The sequence below is a fragment of the Crotalus tigris genome, unplaced genomic scaffold (genome assembly GCF_016545835.1).
Source record: "Crotalus tigris isolate CLP2741 ecotype Arizona unplaced genomic scaffold, ASM1654583v1 scf7180000019068.10715455, whole genome shotgun sequence".
In the NCBI taxonomy this organism is placed as follows: Eukaryota; Metazoa; Chordata; class Lepidosauria; order Squamata; family Viperidae; genus Crotalus; species Crotalus tigris.
The window spans coordinates 7,977,360-7,990,842 of NW_024097358.1; the positions used below are offsets into that span (position 1 = coordinate 7,977,360).

The 13,483-nt window shown below is 35.1% G+C and overlaps 1 protein-coding gene across 2 annotated transcripts in view; it reads right to left on the reverse strand.

The window, feature by feature from the left end:
• ERBB2 (erb-b2 receptor tyrosine kinase 2) overlaps positions 1 to 13,483 on the reverse strand; it is a 70,578-nt gene that overhangs the window by 40,828 nt on the left and 16,267 nt on the right. The window lies entirely within an intron of this gene.

Consider the following 13,483-nt stretch of genomic DNA (forward strand, 5'->3'; position numbering starts at 1 on the left):
TTTCGTAAGAAAAGAAGAGAAAATAAACTGTTTAGCTCTGAAATCCAACGCAAAGGAACTATGGGACTCCAAAGTCACCAGAACTGCAGAAGGTAGGAATTGGTGTGCTTTCCTGCCAACAGGAAATTTACAGACTCCAGGCCCCGCAGATCCAGCTTTGTCATTCCAAATCACAAAACAGAGATTTTTCAACTGGAAGTTTGGGGTGACAAAACTAGAAGGAAATCAGTTCAGTTGTCCAAGACAACACTACTGGAGAACAAATGAGAGTGATGCCAACACACCATGTAGATATGGATTATGCTTTCTTAGGACTAAACCTTCGCAAAATATATTGGTTCATTTTGGGAAATCTGAATTAAGTTGACGGGGTTTAAAATTTTAATTTCAAACTGTAAAATAAAAAATTTAAAATGCAGACAAGCCAAGTAGTCCATATATATTATTACTAAGCAATCACTGAGCAAATAATATCTTGAGAATCTTAGCTATTTTTCTTTTTTTAAGTAAATTCCTAACTCCTAGGACAGCCACAATGAGCCTAAAGAACATGGGGTAATTCTCAAACTTTCTGAGGTTCAAGAAAAAAATTGTCTAGTGTGTACAGGCTGCTGAGTTCCATTGTGAGGGCCTAAAGCAAGGGTAGGCAACCTTGGCTCTTTTAGGACTTGTGGACTTCAACTCCCAGAATTCCTGAGCCAGCCATGCTGAGGGGAGAGAGGTTTCCAAGCTGAGCCATGCTGGCTCAGGAATTCTGGGAGTTGAAGTCCACAAGTCATAAAAGAGCCAAGGTTGCCTACCCCTGGCCTAAAGCATATTAAAATGAACATAAACAGCCCTATATGTTTTTTAGCAGAAGTAACATCAATACTGACTCAAGTCACATATTGTGCAAGCAAAGATTTTAACTCTAATTTGCTGAACAACCTACAGTAAGGCTACTGTATTACATCATGCAATACCAAATTACAATAGCGGGGTTTCCACCCCATATTTAGGTTACTCATTTCTTATAATGAGTGAATATGAAAATATTAACTTTATATGCTGCCAACTGCTAAAATACCTGTTTTTCAAAATAAGGAAAATATGAGAACTTACGTGCATGGAAATGGCTTGTCTGGGTTAGGAAACTAACTTTTGCTATTCCTTATAGCATGCAGCTTTTCCTATTATATATAATTAAAATGTATTTTTCCTGGAAAAATGGAATGTGGCTTTTAGCAGTTGAGACTCAGAAATCCAAGAGGTCATTACCCTCTTTCATTGCATGCCATTTTGAAAAGATTTAAAAATGCAGAGCAGGATGGCAATATAATAAACTGCTTTGAAATAAATGTGGGTGGAAGAGGGGGTTTTGGTTTCTGGAATTCAATGTGCAATTCAATCGTGGAACTCTGGTATCCATCCAAGCCTTTCCAAGCCAAGCAGGAACTTCTCAGATCCTTTAAAAAAACCCAACACTTCCTGTGTCACTATCCAATTATTGAAAGCATAACCAAAATCAACATACATGTTCCCAAGTATAATTCAATGCCTCAATATAATCCTCCCCCAGATTCATGACATGCAATAAAACAGTTGTACAGTAACTGTTTCTTTAGGAAATATAATGAACTCAATTTAACTTGATGGTTCATTTCAATAACTTCCTATTGATTTCCTGTAATAATTCCTCCCAGCTGCTCTGTCTGAGACACACATCCTCATTTCTCAGCAGGGTATTTGAAATATATTGATTTTGAAGGACTGAATTTTAAAAGGCATTGTCTGTTTTTTTAAAAGATCTGCTTATTCCAAAATATACTTTGTTGTGATTTTCTATCTGGAATGGATTGATTTGATTCCAAATCTTGTTTTATCAGAAACAGTATGCTGGGAAGCCTGACAAGCTACTTCAATTTGTTTCCTTCAGCACTGATCACTATTTTTTGTATTAATAAGCACCCATTCCTTCTTGACCCCATCTTTTCTTGTTCTACCTCCCACATTTCTTAAGTAACTCATTCCCAGTTTCAAGTTATTTTATTTCTCTTGATAATATCTAACACTCATTTCCATATAACAAAAACATTCTTACACAGCCATTTTTTTCTTTTATAAGCGTTAATTTGATGCAACAGAGTTCCACCCACTATATCTTAAGATTTCTCCATTCATTTCCCCATAATTTATAAATATACTTCCAAGATAACAGTCATTTTTAGTTTAAAAAAACATTTATGGGGAGAAGGTATTTATTATATATTAAATATGGAAGTACAATCTAGTATTAATATATGCAAAATGTGCAATTGCATTATTTTTCACCGCTACACAAATTACATAAATCACAATGGATGTTGTATAATTAAAATAAGTTTGAATAAATAAAACTGTCTTGTCCAGATTACTTTTGACATCAACTCTGGGGGGGATATCCTAATGGAAAAGTGGTTGCTGATTCAAAGTCTATTAAAATGGCTAAGTAAAATCAAGATTTCACTATAAATAAATCATCTACTTACTATAATTTTCTGCTGCGTATATTTTATTTGCAATAACTTATTTTATTTTCTGTCAAATTCAATTGCTTGCAATATATTAATTTTCAGATCCATTCACTTCATTGCATCACAAAATCTAGTCTTTGCTGTAAATCACTAGAATTCTTAGGCAACAACATAGCATTATCTAGATACAAAAGTACCCAAATATTCATATCCCCAATCAACTCATTTCAAGCATTCCTCTCACCTATATCAATAAATGCATTAAGTAAAAACAACAGCAAAGATTGCATCTCTTTGACCTGAGACTCAATCTAATACTGCAGTTTCCATCTTATCAACAGCCTACTGCTGAAGCAGCCCAAGCCTGTTTTTAGACTTTATAGCATAAAAAGAGCTTTTCATCTTACGGCTGGTCCTTTCTTACAACCACAATCATGACCAAACTTCCATTTCAGATTTTGCAACTTTTGGCCATAGTCATTAAGCGAATCACTGCAATCATTAAGTGAAGCGCATGGTTGTTAAGTAAATCTGGCTTCCCCGTTAATTTGGCTTGTTGGAAGCCATTTGGGAATGTTGCAAGTGACAATCATGTGATCCCCCAAGATGCTGCAACCACTGTTGCTAAGGTCCTGAATTTTGATTATGCGAACACAGGGACACTGCAATGGTCATAACGTCAAGAGTGTTCATATATCACCTTTTTTTAACATTACTGAACAATTGCTAAAAGTTGTAAGTCTCTTCCTCTGTATGTCTTAGATTACATGAGCAACCTTGTGCTGCATCCAGATTAGTCCTCGACTAACAATTTAGCAATTGTTCAATAGTGCCGAAAAAAGTGATATATGACCAGAGATGATATAAAGAAACAAACATGGATATTTGATCCAGGACCAATTAGGGTTAATATTTCCGATGATTTGGGATTGAAGTGGTGGTAAATTTTCTATGAGTTGATTACAATAAGTTAACAGAGATTTTTTTGAATTTCAGTCTTGTTTTTTTCAGATTCACAATTTTATTACTTTTATACTTTTATTTTTATATATTAATATATATTTCATATATTATTGCTTTTTCTGTTAACTATTTTGTTATTATATAACTTATATGACATGCTAACAATTGACAAGTAGATTTAGTAGTTTCACAGTTTAAAATTCTTTTGGCCTGTTTCGCAAAGGGTAGCAAACCAACATTACTATATTAATCAGTGTTCAACTAGGGAGAATGGTATATGTGTTAATAAGACACTTTTTATTTATTTTTGGGTTGGGTTTTTTTATTCTTTTGGCCTTTTAAAATATTTTGGTGTTTTGTATTTTAATCTTCTTTGAATAAACAAAAATAAATTATGGAAAAAAGATGATGTGGCCTGGAATAGCAATCTGCTTAGCTATACAGATAGTCTTCATTTAGCCATCATCATTGCGACTGCCACTGGTTGTTAAGCAAAGCAGTCTCCAACTGAAACTTTGACTATGTTTATTATGTTCTCCAATTTTCCTTTGCTTTAGAGACCTGTGAAGGTTATAAACGTGAGGATTGGTTACAAAGTTCCTTTTTCATCACCATGTAACTGTGAACTGTTGCTGTACAAGGTAGTCACTAAATGAGGATTCTCTGTTATTGCTCCTGTAAATCTACTTTGGGATAGCTCCCTTCCAACTATTTCTAAGCTTGAGTTCTTAGGGAACAAAAAGCATCACGTACATTGCACTGCTGTACATGTTGGACAGCTGATCTAGAAAAGTACTTTCTGATGACCTGAAACTGACTATCTTATCCCCTTTTTAAGGTATGTAACCAACAGTATAATTGAAAGGGTTTGACTCTATAATATTTCCATAATAATCTCCAGGAGTGAAGGGTGGAGTGTTCCTTCCTAATGAAAGAGCAGTTTTCAGAAAGCCCTGGTTCCTCTTTTCCTTTGTTCATGGAATTTTTCTTTTCTTGTTTCTTTCTTTTTCTATTTTGAAAAAAAAAACATTAAGAGGATAAAATAGAATTTTTAAAAATAACATATTGTTACAAAATAAATTTCAGCATTCTGATCTCTGAAAACATCTAAAAGAGCATTTAAAGCAGACATGTCAAACTCGCGACATCACGTGACGTCACGCAACGTATCAGGACGGTTTTGCCATTGCTGGCAATGGGGTGGGCGTGGCTTCCGGATGACGTGTCCAGCCCGTGAGCCGGCAGTTTGACACCCCTGATTTAAAGAATAGGGAGAAAACTTTTTGAAAACTCTCCTGACTTACATGACAGGTCTTGAAATAAATGTGTATTTTAGATTTTTTTAAAATGAAAATCTCTTTCTAGTGAAGGTAGAATGAGACAGGATCCTTTTCCTACACAGAGAGATGGGGTCCAGCATCATTATAAACTACATTTTCCCCTAAAATGATGTCTGTAGAGAAACAACTGAGAAGAGCAAGACCATTCTCTCTCTTCCCTTCAGGATACCTTATCCAAAATTGCATTGACACGTCTCCAGTCCTAAGCACACATTTGCTTAGTTCACTGTGATCCATTATTAAAGATCTTCAAAACTCGTAAATTTATTTTTATACTTCTTTATATCTTTTCATCCTCGTTTTTCAAGAACCGAGAGTTTGGATTGCGCTGAATTACTTCTTTAGCAGATATGAGAAGGCCATATTCTTCCCAGCTTTTCAATAGTCCAATATTAGTTTGTCCTTGTTTTGAATCCTGTGTTCAACTTCATCAAAGCTTTAATAAATTGGTGTGTCTGAACATGTGATCCTAGGCTCCTTCCTATTTTTGAATCAGAGAGTAAATTAATTCCAGGTAGCTGGGACCAGGGCCAGGTGAATCAAAAATGTGCACTCTCTATTGTACTGAAGTTAGTTCTCTGCCTTTACAGAGATTACAAGGTGCCAAAAACAATTTGAATATGGGGCCACAGTATCATTTGCTAGGCAGCGTCAGACCACTCAAATATGTGCCTTGGGCTGGGACACATGTATATTCATGAAGTGGCTAGGCAAGTGAGATCCTATGGCCATGGGCATAGGCAAGAATTTATGGCCCACCTGATATTCTGATTGCACAGAGGGGGGAAACCAACCTTAGCATTTGTGAATACATCAACCTAAGCTGGGCAGTCAAGAGGAATCAGGAAAAAAATATGAGCTGAGTTTCCAGTCCTCATAATTTGTGTATATAATAAGAAACACAATGGAGAGCTCTTTTTCATTTTAACAATATAATCTCCATGTAAATGCAGTTCCATTGAGGACCACACACTGAGGACGGCCGGTCAGCCATCTACGAATTCATCTGGTGTTGATGCTGTCTAACCCACATTTTTCTATCTTATCAAGTAGTAGGTTATGGTCTACTTTATCAAATGCCTTACTGAAGTCCAAGTAAATTATATCCACAGCATTCCTCTGGTCCACTAATTCTGTCACCTGGTCAAAGAATGCAATAAGATTTGATTTGTCTGGCATGATCTGTTTTTGACAAACCCATGTTGGCTTTTGGTAATGACTTAGTTTGTCTCTACGTGTTCACTAATTTTTTGCTTGATTATCTTTTCCAAGATCTTCCCAGTTATTGAGGTCAGGCTGATAGGTTTGTAGTTTCCTGGATCCATTTTTTTTCCCTTTTTGAAGATGGGAATTACATCAGCTCTTTTCCAGTCCTCTGGTAGTTCCCCAGTGCTCCAGGATCTTTGAAAGATATAGTTCAATAGTTCTGAGATTAATCTGCCAGTTCTTTGAGAACCTTGGGATGTAGTCCATCTGGTCCTGGTGATTTGAAGTCATCTAGGGTGGACAGGTGCTCACTTACCATTTTCTTGCCTATTTTAACTTTGCTTACCACATTTGTTAAGTAAATCACTGTAGTTATTAAGTTAGTAACAAGGTTGTTAAGTGAATCTGGCATCCCCATTGACTTTGCTTGTCAGAAGGTTGCAAAAGGTAATCACATGACCCCAGGACACTGCAACCATCATAAATATGAATTATTTGCCAAGCATCTGAATTTTGATCATGTGATCATAGGGATGCTGCAACAGTTGTAAGTGTGAAAAATGGTCATAAGTCATTTTTTCCAGTGCCATTGTAACTTTGAACAATCACTAAACAAAGATACCAGAACATTTTTATAGAAGCGTATGGATTATTGAATTAGAAAAGATTCATGGAAAATAAATACTATATATGGTAGTGACAGCATGATTATTATATGCACGAAGATGGAAGATACTGAAATTCGCACAATGGAAGAGGGATTATAAAACTGTCAGAATTATGGAAATGGCAAAGGTATCTGTTTGGTCAGAAAGAAAAAGGCAAATACTTTTTTTAAAGTCTGAAAACACTTTACTGATTTTTTGCTAAAAAAAAAAAGCAAAATTAAGATTTATGGATTTAATAACTGCAAAAGATGAGAATTTAATACAGAGTTGAAAATATTTCTGGAAGAGATAAAAGGGAGGAGAGATATGTGTTTGTCAATATCTTTTGATCAGAAGTGTTTGTTTTTCATGATTTTAGTTTTCTTTTTCCTTTTTTCCTTGCTTCCATCTTTTTCTTTAGGTAACATTCTCAGTAAATACAAATAAAATAGAATTTATTTATTTATTTTTTATTGAAATTTTTTTATTTTTTAAACATACAATCATTTATAAAAATACAATAAAATTTTAAAGTAGAAAAAAAAAAACCCTTACCCTCCCTCCAACCCCCAACCCCCCTCCCTTCACTTCCCAAAGCAGAATACAGGGTTAATAATAAAAAAAAAAATATAATAATTAAGAAAAAAGAAAAAGAAAAAAGAGAAAAAGAAAAAAATATCATAATTAACCTTTAACTCCATAACCTATAAAACAATTCTCTATAATATTTAAAATTCATTCATAAAATAAATAAAACTTTTTAATTCCATATTTTTTCTAAATATAATCTATCCACCTTCCCCATACAATAATATATCTTTCTTGTGTATGATCCTTTAAATAAGCAGAAATTTTTGCCATTTCTGCAAAACTATAGAACATTTTATAAAAATTTTCTCTCAAATTTTGAGCTTGTGTAAATTTAACATTTCTTATCCAAATTGTCTCCCATAAATCCAATGAGATCGGCTCCTGTATATTCTGAGCCCATTTAATCATACAGTCTTTAACCAATTCTGTTTCCGAATCTAACTCTAATAAAACATTGTATATTCTTTTTATATGAGCCGGATTTTGGTTTTTAATCTGAATAACCAATTGTCTATCTTCTAGTGTTATTCCCTCTTTCTTGTCTACAGTCCATCTATCCATTATTTGTAAATATTGAAACCATGACTGTAGAATATTTTGCTGCCTTAGTACATCTAGGGATTTCAAATGCCAATTCGAACCAGAGCGAATTAACAATTCTTTATACGAGATTTTGTCAAAATTTGTCCCCTTAGAAGTTCCCTCAATTGCATGTCTGGGAATCCCCCAGATAGGTATTTTATAATTTAATCTATAATAATACTTCTTCCAAACACGAAGTAAGGCATTCCTCAAAATATGTGATTTAAAAGTCCGATCAACTTTCTTATTAAAAATTAAATATGCATGCCAACCATATATTAAATCCCAACCTTCCAAAAAAAGAATATCCATATTTGTTAAATTAAGCCAATCACTTAACCAAGTTAGGGCGGCTGCATCATAATATAATTTCAAATTAGGTGCCTTAAGTCCCCCTCTTTCTCGAGCATCCTGTAATATCTTAAATTTAACCCTTGGTTTCTTCCCGGCCCATATAAAATTATTGATACCCTTTTGCCATTCCTCCAAATTTGCCTCTTTTTTAAGAATAGGTATCATCTGAAACAAAAAAAGAAACTTTGGTAGAACATTCATTTTTACAGCTGAAATTCTCCCCAACAATGACAATTGCAATTTTTTCCAATCTCTTAAATCCTTTTGGACTTTTGCCCATAGTGGTTCATAATTGTTCTTATACAATTTTCCATTTGAAGCAGTTAGATATACTCCCAAATATTTAACCTTTTTTACCATCTGAAAACCTGTGGCTTTAATCAAACTTTCCCTTTCTTTAACTGACATATTCTTAGATAATATCTTAGTCTTATAATTATTAACTTTAAAACCAGAAACATTCCCATACTGTGTTATAAGTTCTAACAAACCATCAATCGCCTGATTCGGCTGTTCCAAAATTAAAACCAAATCATCCGCAAATGCCCGCAATTTATACTCATTCTTCCTTATCTTTACACCCTTAATTAACTTTGATTCCCGAATCTGAATCAATAAAATTTCCAATGTTAAAACAAATAACAATGGGGATAATGGACATCCTTGTCTTGTCCCTTTTTGAATATTAAAATTCTCAGTCAATCCCCCATTTACAACAATTTGTGCAGATTGCTGCTGATATATAGCTTTAAGTACATGTAAGAAATTATCCCCAAAATTCATTTTCTCTACCAAAGAGAATAAAAATTGCCAGTCCAATTGATCAAAAGCTTTTTCAGCGTCCAAAAAGATAAAAGCAACAGGAATCTGATTATTCTTATCCAAGTACTCAATTAAATTAATAATTTGTCTAACATTATGTTTCATGTATCTCCCTGTTATAAATCCTGCTTGATCACTATGAATCAAGTTTTTCATAACCTGCATTAGTCTATTTGCCAAAATTTTTGTAAAGATCTTATAATCAACATTCAATAATGAAATTGGCCTATAATTCTTAGGCTCTGTAAGATCCTGATCTTCCTTCGGAATCAATGATATAAAAGCTCTTTTCCAAGAAGGAGGAACTTGCATACCCAACAAAATACTATTAAAGAGTTCCTTTAATGGCTCTATCATTTCTTCAAATAAGATCTTATAATACCTAGAAGTCAATCCATCTGTTCCAGGAGACTTTCCAACCTTTAACTGCTTAATAGCTAAACCAATTTCCTCCACAGTAATTAAACTATTCATCCCATTTTGTTGTTCCTCTGAAAGTCTAGGAAAATGTACTGATTGTAAATATTTATCTATGTCCAAACCCCTTATATTATCACTTGAATATAATTTTGTGTAAAAGTCCAAAAAGCTTTTTCTAATCAGATCTTGCTGAAAGACCTCAGTACTTTTATATTTTACTTTCTCTATGATTCTAGCTTTCTGTTTCTTTCGTAACTGATAAGCCAACCACCTCCCAGGCTTATTCGCATTGCAAAAAGTATTATGTCTCATATACGACAGATTGGTAGCCACCTGATCTGCCATCAACATATTAAATTGTTCCTTAAGCATCTTTATGGATACCTTTAAATTATTATCAGTAGGGTTAAGAACCAACTCTTGTTCTTTTGATTTAATCTCTTCTTCTATTTCTCTACGTCTTTGTAACCCTTTTTCCCTAAAAACTTTATTCAATTGAATCAGAATTCCCCTCATATATGCTTTACTGGCATCCCACACCATAGACATCGATGTCCCCTTATTCATATTTATAGCAAAAAAGTCCTTTAAATGTTCTTTACACTTTTGTACAAACTCCTCCCGATTAAATAAGTTCTCATTCAGTCTCCAAGATCTTCTATTCCCATCTTCCGAATATAACTCCATCCACACAGGACTATGATGTGACAATGTTCTGGGAAAAATTTTCACCTTCCTCACTCTAGGGAGGAAGTCACTAGTAATCAAAAAAAAAAATCAATCCTTGAAAATGACTGGTGTCTATCAAAATAAAATGTAAAGTCTCTATCACTTGTGTTCCTTTCTCGCCAAATATCAATAAGCTCCAATTCTTCCTTCAAGTCAAAGAAAGTCATAGGTAGTTTAGTTTGAATAAAAGTTTTAGAGGAACTTCTTTTGTCTATAGTTGGGTCTAAAACCCCATTCCAGTCACCCATCAAAATTACCGATTTATAATCCAACTGAGATATCTTGCCATGCAGCAATTTATAAAATTGTTTCTGTTATTGATTGGGAGCATATAGTCCAACAATAAGAACTTTTCGGCCTTGTAATAATAATTCCACAAAAAGATATCTTCCTTCAGAGTCAGCCTCAATTAGTTTAGCTGAAAAGGTTTTCTTCACATAAATTACCACTCCCCCTTTTTTCCCAGGGGCTGGAGGAATAAAATGTGAGCCCAGACGGGAATTCATCAAGAATTTAGAATCCTTTAAAGTTATATGAGTCTCCTGCAAACATATCAAATCATTGTTATGTTGTTTCAAATAATGGAAAATCTTTCTTCGTTTCTGTGGCACATTTAAGCCATTAACATTCCAGGTCAGAAACCTGACCATCTCCACTGGCCTGGAGCCTCTGGAGCATGGCCTGCAGATCTGCTGTCGAAGATCTTTTGGGTCTTGCCCCTCCCACAGGCTCTGTAGCAACCAAACTTTCACCACTCTTCTGCAACTGCTCTTTTTCTTTACGTTTATGGGCAGCTCGTGTCATCCTTTGTTCTTTTATGTCAAAATTCTGTGCAGCTTGTTCCATAACCATCATTGATGAGGCTCCTGCCATAAGAGGCTCTTCCGTTATCCTTATTTGTGGGGGTGGTGACAATCTTACTTTTAAGATAGACTGGTAAAAATCTCTTGCTTTGGAAACAGTAGTTAATCTGTGACGTATCCCTTCATAATTTACTATTATTCCTCTTGGAATCTCCCATCTGAACTGAATTTGACGATGTTTTAGCTCATCAGACAAGAAAGTAAAATCTTTTCTGGCTCTTAAAATTTTTGGAGGTATCTCTTTTAAAATTATCACATCTTGATCAGCAATTTGAAACTTTTGTTTGTAAAAAGCCTGTATAATTTCATTACGAATAGATCTTCTGGAAAAATAAATAACCACATCTCTTGGTAAATTTCTCTGTCTAGCAATCCGTGAATTAACTCTAAAAAATTTTTCTATCTCATTCTCAATTATTTCAGGCCGCCAGCCAATATTAGGAGCAATATCTTTCACAATAAGCATCTTTAAGTCCTCCTGAGGGTTCTCTCTCAAGCCTCTGATATGCAATGCATGTTCCATCTCTCTGTATTGTGAAATGATTTGTTCATCCTGTGTAATTTCTATCTTGTTCTCTACCTCCTGCATTCTAAATTCCATCCTTTCTGCATTTTCAGTAATCTTTTCCATCTGGTCATCAATCCTCTCTATGTGCAGGGCTAAGCCCTGAAAGGCCAGAAGTATATGGTCTCTTACTTGTTTGTTCTTTTTCTCCAATAATTCTTCTGTATTAGCCCTCTCTGCAATTATAAGATCTTTTACCTCCTCCTTAATATCCAAGGCATGCTGTTTTAAAGCATCTTGTAAATCATTAAGAGAAATTGCAGGAGGAGGAGGAGAAGGTGGAGGTGATTTTGGTTTCTGAGATGCAGGCTGAGGCATTGGAGAAGAAATAGGAACCTTAGGGGCGGGAGGCAGACGTTTTGAAGCCATTTTCTTAAGTTCCAAGAAGAAAGATTCTTATTGAAAAAAAAAAAGGCACAGTTCTTTTAGAAAAAAAAACAGAGAAGAAAAGAGAGGAAAGAATAAAAACCAAATTCTTACTTCTGTGTTTAAAGAGTTAATCTGTATCCAGGTTTTACTTTGTAATGCAAATCAGGCAAGAAAGACAATCGCCATTTTACTTTTCACTTTCCCTTTCTTCTAAAGGGAAAGTGAACAAAAGAAGAGGAAGAGGAAACTTGCTGAGGTTAAAGGCACCATCAAACTTGAGCACAGTCTCTCCTGGTCTGCTCCGTCTGCTTTCAAATACTCACAAGCAGCTGGAAAAAAAAGCAGATGTGGAAGCGGCAACTAGCTTCATCCCAAAAGCTTCGGAATGAAGTCTCCCTGGAATGCGGAGTTGCTCAGGCTCCAAGGGAGCTCTACCCTCCGATCCCCAAAATAACAGGGATCCAGGGGAGCTCTTACCTCTACCTGAGAGCTCTCCTCCTCCCTTTTTCCCAGGGAGGAGATTCAAACCGCGGGACAGCTGATTGTCAAAGTCCTGTGGCTTTTACACGGACCAGGAACGGGCGGCTTTGTAAAACGCTGCCATTCGTCGTCGCTGGAACCACCGGAAGTCAAAAATAGAATTTATTTAATGGATTTGAATCTAAAAGGATACTTATTTTGCTCTGTTGAACAAAAAATGTTTAGCTAAGAATTAGTAGATTAGTTATAAAACTCAGCAACTAAGCAATAAGCTTGATATTTGGAATGGATAGCCTCACCTCTTCCCTCTCCCCCTCCCCTTTACTTTTCCCCCCATAAAGGCTTTCCCAAGGCAGATGAGAAAGTGAAGAAGAATCAGCTTCAGCTTCTCAAGGATGGGCATTTAATAATGAGAGCCATTGTCAGCCAAGAAGAAACTTCTCCAACAAATGTCACAGCTTCTGATCAAATAACAGTTAGAAAAGTAAGAATAAATACTGGTGGCGGATTCCAGTTGGCAAAGAAAACATAGTTTCACTTAATTCCAACTTTCAGAATTAAGCAGTTGATGAAGTGGAACTAATACATAGGTTAATGAATGGCAAATGGATTAGATTTACAATGCATGTTAGAGAGTGGGAAATTATCTAAAATAATAGAACAAAGAATAGAAAATTCAATAAAATATCTGAGTTGTAAAATTAATTATCCACAAAGGTAAACAAAGGTTAAGGCACCAGGCTGGCAGGAGATTGTGAGTTCAAATCCTGGCTTAGGCAAGAAAGCCAGGTGGGCAATCTTGGGCCAGATACTCTCTCTCAGCCAAACCCATCTCCCAGAGTTGTTGTTATAGGAAAAATAGGAGGATGAAGGAGTATTAGGTATGTTTTCCACCTTGAGTTGTTTGTAAAAATAATAAAGGCAAGATAAAAATAAACAAATAAACAGTTCAGTACTGTTGCTGGAGTAAAAAACTTCATGAAACTGCAACCATGAGGACTGTCAAACCACACATGGATAATAAGCTATGCAAACCTGCACTACAGTAAATACAGAAGGT